The following is an 11,739-nucleotide window of genomic DNA, read 5'->3' as shown; positions in this document are numbered from 1 at the left end:
ATAGAGAGAGAGAGAGAGAGAGATAAGGTGCGGTGAATAAACTGTTTCTAAAATACGCAAAAATGAAAGTAAGACTGACATCCCATTTTCACAGATATACCGCTCTATTACCTGTGTGTCTCTTCCAGCCTGTATTCTGTTTACGCAAGTATTCATTGTGAATATTTTCTCTACATTCTAATTTGGCATTAAACTTCCTGAAGAGAACATTTGGGTGTTATACTCAAATATATATATAACTTTATTCTTTTTGATAAAATATTTAATAACATGCGTATTGTTTATTGCGTTATTTTGTACACCCATGTGCTTAATATGTATATTAAAATTATCAGAAATTCACCAAATTATGAAATAAATGTAAATATTATTTATCCTTTGCATGTACGTGCAACATCTCGTATAAATGAATTCGTGTCATTTATCAATCATTTGCTCCTGCCTCTTCCTTAATTATCCGCTCAAACATCATGGCTCATCTCGACATTTTCTGATCTTTGAGATTACCTTATCCTGATAGAGCAACTAGAATCCGCCATTTACATTGCTCCGAGCCCGGATTCGTTGCGAATCTACTTTACACTTTCAAACTCAGTACCTATATACATACACCACCCTCACACACACACATACTTATGTCTTCGTTAATCATAGCAATTCAAACTCAGCTGTTGTAAGCATTTGTTGCTTTTTTGTATTTGCTTGTTCTGTTTCTTTTCTTTTCTTTTTGTTTGTGGTCGGTTTTAAAATAGGTTTCTTTTGTAATGTTTCCTATACGAAATTTCTTCTCCCGACAACTACATGGGATTTTTTTTATTTTTTTATTTTCAAACAGCTACATTATCCGATGCTATTTTCTCCTGTGCAACAGATGTAATATAATATGATGTCAGTACCTGAGTATCCCGGAAGACCTCTCGAAATACCTCCCAATTTCCTACTTATTCATTGAAATTACTTAAATTATTATACATACTTTGTAATATATATTTATTTACTTATCCAGAAATAATTGTTACAGAAATGTAATCGTTAAAATGCAGAATTAATTCCCACAATTAATTACTTTTCTAACATTAATTACCCTCACAAAGGAAAAATAACTAGCCTAATACATATTGAGGGCCGACACTATGAGCTATAATCATCTCCTCTCTTCGTAGAAATATTGTTATTTTTCTTTTTAGTTCTGGCAAATTTCTCCAGTTACTCGATGTAGAAGTTATATTTTTTATTCTGTTACTCATATTAAATTTGTGGAAGTATATTCTTTTATGCTTTCTTTTCAGTTTTTGGCAGTCTTAAAGAGACAATAACAACGAAAGTTGTCAACTGTCTAAACCAACCGGAATATTGATACGAAAAAAAATTTGAAACGAAACACAAAAATAAAAGTTTAAAACATAGGCCCAAATCTGGAAAATTTTCAAAATTCTATTTTCTTTGCAAAACTATGATGTATATTGAAAACAATAATGCCAGGTTGTTAACATTGGCACTTTTAAAATTTAGCTGAGGCTATATTTAAATTAAACAAGACGAATAAATTGCTCAAGTTGCCAAAATATATTAAAGAAAATATTAGACGATCGCTTCACTTAAGCCATCAATTTAAATAACTTAAGTCATCAACTTAAAGTAAGACTTGTTAAACATTCGACAATAACAAATAGAATGTATTTTAAATGATTAGTATACTAAAATGAATGATAATGCTGTGATGTTCATCTCTTAATAATATACACCTGTGGCTTATATTTTAACATCTGGTGTACAACAAGGTAATTTTTTTTTCTTTTCTCTTGTCCAAAGACACAGAAGACATCTTTTTCAATTTGCTGGATATTTTTTAGTGCTCAACCAGAATAAAATTGTGTGTGAGCCTTCCCGGTGTCTGTGAGTGTGATGAGATTGTGGGAACAAGGGATTCCGAAGATTAGACAATTGTTATAATTCTTGCATGAGATGGACAAGGTAAATGACAGACAAGGAAAAGATAGTAATTCTCAATCTGGCAATGAATTAAATCTGCTCCCCAAGGAGATCTCTTCGCGACTTCAGTTGATAATACTTATAACCCGAAAGAGAAACAGAACAAGGCATCATTTTCGATGCTCAAACTTTTTGAGCGATCCACGTTAGAATTTGACTTATCGACTGCGAAACGATGAATGGAATTATTGATCGCAGAGGTTTATCCATCCGATGGATCACATTATACTTTGTCTTGACTAAAACATCATGTCTCATATATGTATGCACGTACGTAGATAGGTAGGAAGGCGATTCTTGGACTAAATATATTTGTGGATTTTATTATCTAGCAACAGCCCCACACTATTGTATTTCCCATTTTCTCGCAAGGACCCCAAAAGAGATGATGAGTGATGGCTAGAAGTATATTGAGTTCTTCATAACCAGCTGATCTAGCAAGCGGGGCCTCATATCAGTGAGGGGGGCCGGTGCGCATTGATGCCGTCGAGAGGAAGGCCCCGAAACGGCGCGCATTCTCTCCTGATGACTCCCCATACACTTGCTAGCTTCCTGTATACGGAGCTTTTAACTGGTAGCACTTGCATGTGCAAGTTGTTTGCAAGACATCATTTCTATAATAGTATTTTCAGAAGTACTTAATGTTTTTGCAATTTCCAACTTAAACGGTAAGATTGTTTTTAAATTGTATTTATGTATTTATTTTTCCTGTTACCAAAAGCTATTTACGAAAAACTAAAAACAATGGTATTCAAAACAATGGTATTCAAAGAACATAGGAGCAAATTTTAGGTTTCACACAGATATTTTTGCTGGCTTCAGGGTTCTTTTGTTGGTTTTAGTCAACTCTTCTATTTGTGATGTTTGATAGAATAAACCATATTTTATTACTCCGATCTTTTTGCTTTATAATAGTATGTCTTCGTTTTGGCTTAAATTTGTTAACTATTAGTGAAAGATCAGATGTGGTTTCATGTTATTTCTGCCGAGAACCATGAAATAAAGAACAAAATATAAATCTGCAAGCCTTAACAAAATTAAATGTAAATAATATTTAGAAATAGCAATGTGCAGAAAGTACAATCGATGTCAAGGGTGGAACTGAAATAAGCGATTCGAATTTTATGGTTATTATAGGTAAATACGACTGCAGGACTTCGAAAGTCTGTGTTAATATTTTTCTTTATAATAGCATTTGCTTTAATATTATTAAAGGACATTAAAACCAAAGTAGATACAATGTAGTGTTGGATATGGAAAACAAAATCGGGGTTTGTTACATATGGAATGGTCTGCATGACAAATTGGGGTGAAGCCTGACCAAGGGCTAAACAAGCAGGAGATCAAGAACACGCTTTGTTATTTATCGGGCAACTTATGCGTGATTCTAACTACGCGCGATTGTGTCTGTGTGTGTGTGTGTGTAAGTGTGTGTGTGTAAGTGTGTGTGTGTAAGTGTGTGTGTGTGTGTGTGTGAGTGTATGTGTGTTTGTGCACTCGCGTCACAACATGTTTGAATGTAGATAACTAGAACTGCGTGGACGATTTAGATTTTTAATCATGATAGCGTTAATTTGTTATTTAGAAGTTTGTGAATCATGGATATTCATAAACAAACAGTAAACTACATTTTGTATTTGAGAGACTGACATCACAAAAACGAACGACTCATGAGAAAAGAAAAAAAATCAAAGACCAACAAACAAAAATGCAAACAGTCTTTTTGATTTTTCTAATTGTTTTGTTTCAGTAATATTCATCTAATGAATAATTTATCGATGCTAAGCTAAAGTTGTAAATTAAAGAACACTATAATGGTTTGTATCTTTTTTCGCTGTTGTTTCATATCTATTTTATTTGTGTTCTAGTTTTATTGATATCTTTGTGCGTTTTATTACCGAGATTTTATTTCAAAGTTGACGGAGAATTGTGGTTGGTTTTAATACACGTAGATATTGTATATTCGCTGGTTACAACTGGCCTCATCACTATTCACAAGAATCGTATAAACATCATCTCCTTGTAGATATGCATAGCTATGTTACGCTCATACAAACCAACTTTATTTTCGGTGATATTTCCCCGGTATTTTTGTCTGAAACAATGATATGCAATTACCAGTTAAAAGGATGTAGGTCAACCATATGTATCATGGAATATATTCTTCATACACATAGGCAATCTTATGCACCTCTCTCACTCACATCTTCTCTATCAAATTTTGTGCACCAAAATCTACACCAATTCCTATATAGAGATAAATAACTAATGGCAGTGTGAATTGAATTATTTCCAGAGTGGAAAGGTTACGGTTTCCTTTAATTATATCAGGGTCCAGATAATATTCAGATAAGGTGGTTTGTATGAACGTAACATGACATGTGTAAACCCGATCCAAACACAACGTTTACAACAATCAAATATAGGAAATTGGGTAATAACCCGGAATGAATATGATATTACTGAGAATAACAGCGACAGAAGACATATACTTTACTTTCAATGACATAATTATTTAGAATACTACATAGGGTTGAAGACAATTGGCAGATCCTTTGTGGCATTGGAGGAACTGACTTAGGTTTGTTTCGGATCCAGTTATGCCTGTGGCTACCATCTTTTACAGTCGATCGAGCTTGAGATGGACACAAGGCAGGAAGAGAGTATACCAGATTTGCAGCCTATTACATTGAGCGCAATATATCACGTTTACATATATATTCATTCCTCTAGTGAATAAAATGCGAAGTAAAAAATTAAAGAAATAGAAATAATTTAGGCGAGTAAGTATACAAGGGATTTCATATCAGATATAATACTTTGAAGATATTGAAATTACATAAACACAGACGCTCATAAATACGCTTGCTGTCGGTGAAATTTTTCCGACTATGCACTTTTTTCTGTTTCCCCTTCTGGCGAACAGCCTTGCACGAAACGTCGAAAGCTATCTTTGTAAAAAGCGTGAAACTAACACATTTCATGTCCACGTCTTCTTTTTGGTTTTTATATAATATCTAATGTTCGATTATTCGATTAGACTGTGCCAACACCAAACACCCCCCCTACATACAAATATATATATATATATATATATATATATATATATATATATATATATATATATATATATATATATATATATATATATATATATAATTTGAGGGATTATATGTCTAACTTACAGGGAAAAATTCAATTTAGAAATACTAAATCAACATTCACAAAATATGATATATATGTAAAAATTAGAAAAACACCTTTTATCAATTCAAAATGAACAATTAAATTACATATAATAGAAAGATTAAAATAAAATAACAATAATATACCGATGATTAAGTAAATTGCAAAATAATAATAAAAACGTATATATGTATGCGTGTGTGTTGCTGTGTGTGTATGTGTGCGCGCGCGTTTACTCCACAGAGACACGAAGACTGAAGTAATACGATGCATTAGGCAGACGGTTCGAAGGTTTTGTAAAGACAAAGCGATTCAAAAGGAAATTTACTCAACAGTAAGTATTGAGAATTTAGGATTACCTTGTTTATTACTGAAAATAATTTTTGCAGTGAGGTAGCTTTAATGCCCTAAATCTTGGTTACTGAAGAATGGTGGACGCGTCTAGAGGAATGTGTCTATTCTTTTTTTATATTCTTTTTGTTAAAATAATTTATTGTTCAATAATGGGAAATCGATCATGTATCTAGAAAATGCGTTAATCAAAATTTTTTCAAATAACCATCAATATTTTATATATATGTATATATATTTATATATGTGTGTGTGTGTGTGTGTATTTGTGTGTGTCTGTGTGCGTGTGTGTATATGTATGGATACATATATATAATTTGTATATATATATGGATATATGTAACTTATATGTATATGCACATATTGTATAGATATATATTTATAGTTTGTCTATATACGTATAAATATAATTTATATGTATATATAAATATACACACACACACACACACACACATATATATATATGTATATATGTATACGCATATGTATATATGTATACGTATATATATACATATATATATATATATATACATATATATACGTTTTCTGATCAATAAGCTTCCTTACTGCTGTCATAGTAATGGCATAGAGGGAAACCGGTTGGCTCAAATTCACCGTGGTCTCTACTGTGAAGTCGCATTATGTTTCAAGGTCTGTTCTGCTGGTTGCCGGTCTCCCAGAACCTTCGTCAGTATCCACATTTTTTTGGCCGCCTTGTAACCTTGTAAACAACTAAACCACTTGTACATATGTGTGCGGATCACAATCCCTCCCCATGCAATTCTGTGGGCCCCTGAGCAAGTATCTCTGTGACAACTGTTTCTCTCATGGCAAATGCGACGATCACACACTACACACCTCGGTTCCAAACACTGCTGTAAACAGTAGAAATGAGCTAGAACTTTGACACGTAGTCAATATGCAGAGCAGGGATCAAAGTCAATATTTTCCAAGCGGCTTTATTCTGCGTGCTTTAGTTTCGTTAACATGGCAACAGTCCGGATACATCTTGATCAGATTTCGTACTTATATACATACACACAACCACATAACTGTGGTAGTGTCGGTCTACACGTTTCCCGGTTTCTATGCCGTATGTGTTCCACAACAGGACGGGACGCCAGTCCATCGCAGCGTTGCTCCTTGTTGCCAGCTGAGTGGATTGGAACAACGGGAAATGAAGTGGTTTGCTCAAGAACGCAACGCGTCGCCCGTCCAGGAATCGTAACCACAAATTTATGATCATGATGTTGACACCCTAAGCCACGCGCATCCACATACATACATATACATACATAAATATATGTATATATATATATATCTATACATGTATATGTACGTATATATATATATATATATATATATATATATATATATATATATATATATATATATATATATATATATATATATATGTAGGTCCCGGGTTGAGTCGGGGTTAACCACAGTAAATAAGGTACTCAATACATGCTTCCTGATGATTTCTTTTGAATGAAACAGTTCTAGTCCTGTAGAAGCTCCTTCTATAAAATAAATATATATATATGAATATTATTGAAATTGATATAAACTGTTAGGTTCAATAGAATGAAGTAAAGATATACGTATGCACACACACAAACACACAAACACACATATACATGTCGCTGCATGTGTGTGTGTGTTTGTGTGTGCATTTGTGTATGCCTGTGTGGATATTAATTTCTAAATATATATATATATATATATATAGATATCCCTATGCATACATGCAATATATATATATATATATATATATGTACATATATATACACATATATATAAATATATGTGTGTGTGTATATATATATGTATATATGTATATGTATATATATATATATATATATATATATATGTATAAGTATATATATATATATATATATATATTCGCATTTATATATATATATATATGTGTGTGTGTGTGTATGTATGTATACGTCATACACACTCTCTTTGAATATGTATACTTATATAGGTGAATCTGTTGTGTGCGTGAGTGTGTAAATCGAAATATTATTCGTGAATATGTAACCATTTGGGACTAAACAACATAATCATCGGTGTGACCTTCATAATATTTCAATTATTATTACGAGTAGCTGTATTTAAAGCCAATTATTCAATGACATAGACATCAAAGAGAAAACAGCGAATGTAAAAACAAATTCGAATAGATGCAGAGGCTATTCATAAATTCAGAATACTGAATTAATTAACATCATTAATTACGTCCACTTTAATGTAACGCAAACATATCGACAAGATTCAAACCCTTTATAAATGAACTGGTAGATAATTATGTTTAAAATTCGAATTAATTAACGTTGTTATCAGATACACTCTACGCTATATTTCCGTTATGTACTTTTCATATAACATTTATTAAAGACGAAAATAGGTGTAATAAATTGGTGAGATAGATTGATCTTTAAAAGTTCCATTGATATATATATATATATATGTTGATTCGTTAGCTACTGCACGCATTTTTTTCTCTCCTTCTTTCTGTGTTTTTTTTCTCTCTGTGTATCTTTCTGTTGAAGAGCGTAGGCTCGAAACGTTAAAGACTTGTTTTATTTATATTTCCTGAGCGCCATACTAATACAATTGTTCGTTTGTTTTCCACCTGCCTCGTCTTTTGTCTATTTTCATAAAGCTTCCCGTTATATATATATATATATATATATATATATATATATATATATAATATATATATATATTTATCAATGGAGTTGAACGCAGGTGTTATACAAATCATTATGCTTCCTACACATGTTTCGAAGAAAACATTGGTATTATACCAGAAGGTATAAAATGATATAAGCAATGCAATCTTCCTGCCTTTCACTTCGTCTAAATACCTCTATTTTCACGCCTTAAAACGGCGGGCTTTTTGAACTGGCCATGATGCATACGTGCATCTATATGCATGTATACATTCTATATGTCAGTATTCGTATGTTGTATTTACATATATATATATATATATATATATATATATATATATATATATATATATATATATATATATGTATTTATGTTTATTTTCGGCGTGTATTCTACCGACGAGCTAACGCATTCCTGAATACAAATCAGAAATCCGGTATCTAGAATTATCCAGTAATTTTTTACTAGTTTCATCTTGTCTCTTTGTATTCTCTCCGTGTTGCGATATGGACAATTACGGTGGTTTTAGAGTCAGATCATGGCTGCTATTTTCAGCATTGTGGTATCTCGTAGATACCCTAACTTATAATTTTAATAATTATTACCTTTGAAGATTATTTTTTTCCATGGTGGCTGCTTGACAAAATCGTTATTTTATTTTAAATTAACGATCTTATCCTTATTTATATAAATTTATATGTATAAATATATTTGCAGCTTTAAATAAGCCTGTTCTTCGTATGAAACAATTGTACTGAACATCTAATCCATTCTTCTTGCTTTTTTCCTGTGTATATATATATATATATATATTATATATATATATATATATATATATCTATATATATATATATATATATATATATATATATATGTATATATTTATATATATGTATATATGTATATGATATATATATATATATATATAATATATATATATATATATATATATATATATATATATGTATGTGTATACATGAATAATATATATTATCTTCCGTACTGCATAGGAGACTGAATTAGGAACATAGGAAACCATGAAAATTCACAGGGAATACGTGAACCTTCTCATACTTCATCGGTTACCAAATATCATCAGAATCTGACGCCTTGTACATTGATATATACGTGTGTGTTAGTGTGTGTGTATGCGTGTATTTGTGTGTGGGGGTGTGGGGGTGTGGCAGTGACGGAAGAATATTGATTCCGAAAGAGAATCCTCTCCCACCTACTTAACGTGGATTCATTACTAGAAAGCCCATTACCGTTGCTGAACGCATTGAACGATCCTCCCCTATAGACGCACGATGCTTAGAGCAGGGACAAATCAACACGTAGCTCTAACCAGAATGATCTGATGAGCCATTTTGCATCATTTAAATAGATTTTAGAAAATACTAATGCAAACGAGCGAAGAATAATTTCCTCTACACTGAAATTAATATGTGAAGAATTTGGAGATACGGCCCTGAACCTAACGACGTCACGTGCTTCACCATAAACGTATTTACCCCATACCTCCTGACACAGAAAATAACTTCATCGATCGAATATTCTGGATTTTATTGTCATTAACTCTCTACATTATAATTCTCTCTACGTGCCTCATTGCTATTCCTTAAACGGATCTTTCACTGTTAGTCATACAATAAAATGGATCCCTATTTCATACTAGTGATGCATGTATATATATATATATATATGTATATATATATTATTTAAAAGCAGAAGAAATATAAGAAAAACTGTTATACGGAGTTTCACGTTCCCGTTCGTCGGAGAGTGTTGTTAACACTCCGAGTAACAGCTTTTGTTATATTTCTGCTGCTTTTAAATGAAGCATATAACTCTGTCTCTGGTATTTGAGTACTCCTTTTTTACACCTTGTTTCACATTTACGTGCTTACTCCGGTATATATATATATATGTGTGTGTTTGTGTGTGTGTGTGTGTATACATGTGTGTGTGTGTATATATATATATTTCTATATTATACGAAATGTATAATACTAAATATTCATACAATTCAGTTTCTCTTAAAAAATACAATGGTGCGTTAGGTAATAATCCGATTTACGCTCGTCAGAGTTAACCGATATGGAAGGGAATATGGTGACCTCTCTCTATTGTCGGACGTTCACTAGGACAACCGTGTAAACCGCTGCTGTGTAAAAAGGGGGTGGAACGAAAAACGGGCTAGAGTAATTGGTTAGGAGTTATGTTCCTTGGTTGGTTACGTTGTGAAGCCACTAAGAGTTATCTTGAAGTGAGGAAGGGGGATATTATTAATGTGATGCTCGAGTGGAGATTGGGTGTGTGATATTTGTAGTGGTGTAGGTATACATGGCTGTGTTCGTTGGTCTGTTTTCTTTCTGTAAAAGATATAGTCTTGGTGAGATCTTTGTATATTAGCGTGCAGTGTGTAATGTAATGTGTAATGTATGTGTGGGGAGCTGTGCATATGTGAGGGTACAATTTGTGTGCATGGGTATGTGTTGGAGGTGAAAAACAATCTATTTTGGTGGGTTTGCATGTGCGTACAATGTATGTGCATTAGTGTGTGCTTTCGTCAACAGACAGGTAGACACACAGACAGACACACACATATAGATAGATAGATAGATACATAGATACATAGATACATAGATACATACATACATACATACATACATACATACATACATACATAGAAAGACAGATATAGATAGATAGTTAGATAGAAAGACAGAGACAGACACAAATAGACACAGACGCAGCAGAGACATGCAGACTGGCAGAGAGACAGATAGATAGATACATACATAGATACATACATACATAGAAAAAAGAGAAGATGAACATATATTAAACACTAGGAGGGAGTAATAGTAAAAACCGACAATTGCATAGGCGTACACATACAATTTAACATTTATAAATAATCACAAGCGAAAATAATACTTATATAGATTTAGTGAAATGGGGGACAAATTTATTTAGCTCTGTGTATAGCTCTCACTTGCTAAACAGAAAATACATGTGCGGGTTTCTTTAAGTGAATGAATTAAATAACACAAAAACACGCCATTGAGACAAAAACTGTGATCAAAGAAAGCGAAAATAAAAATAAACTAAATTGAGGAATTCCTCAAATTAAACAAATAATGAATAATTAAGTTGTTACGAATTCAAGCAACCACTAAATTTTAACAAATTAAATTCACTTGAAAAGAAAAAAAAATATCGAAATTAATGATTAACTATAGTTAACAAAAGCAGAGTAATAACGAAATCTGCGATAATTTATTCAATTAAAATTAATTGATAGGTGAAAAGAGGTGTGTCTAAATCATTGAAAAACAGATGGACAACACCGTGTTTGTTTTGGCCCCAATTGTCCTTCGTCAGTGACGCTTTGAAATAGGAGTGATATGGCGTCCACGTTAAAACCATTTGTAATGCAACTTTTATTTGTTATATTAATAACTGTATGGCTATTTCCTAACATGTGTATCTATTAATAAAAACTATCAGCCTAGGCTGCGT

General features: G+C 32.3%; 1 long non-coding RNA gene across 1 annotated transcript in view; it reads right to left on the bottom strand.

Moving 5' to 3' along the window:
• The window catches only part of LOC118761349, a 19,835-nt gene extending 10,073 nt beyond the window's left edge, over positions 1 to 9,762 (bottom strand). Inside the window, exons 1-2 of the long non-coding RNA XR_004997306.1 lie at positions 9,753 to 9,762; positions 4,890 to 4,904 (exon numbers count right to left, since the gene is read on the bottom strand). This is a non-coding gene — a long non-coding RNA (uncharacterized LOC118761349). The remainder of the gene's footprint in view (positions 1 to 4,889; positions 4,905 to 9,752) is intronic.
• Between the last annotated feature and the right edge of the window lie 1,977 nt (positions 9,763 to 11,739).

Source organism: Octopus sinensis, unplaced genomic scaffold (assembly GCF_006345805.1).
Source record: "Octopus sinensis unplaced genomic scaffold, ASM634580v1 Contig12514, whole genome shotgun sequence".
NCBI classification, from domain to species: domain Eukaryota; kingdom Metazoa; phylum Mollusca; class Cephalopoda; order Octopoda; family Octopodidae; genus Octopus; species Octopus sinensis.
This window is presented reverse-complemented; position numbering and strand designations above follow the sequence as displayed.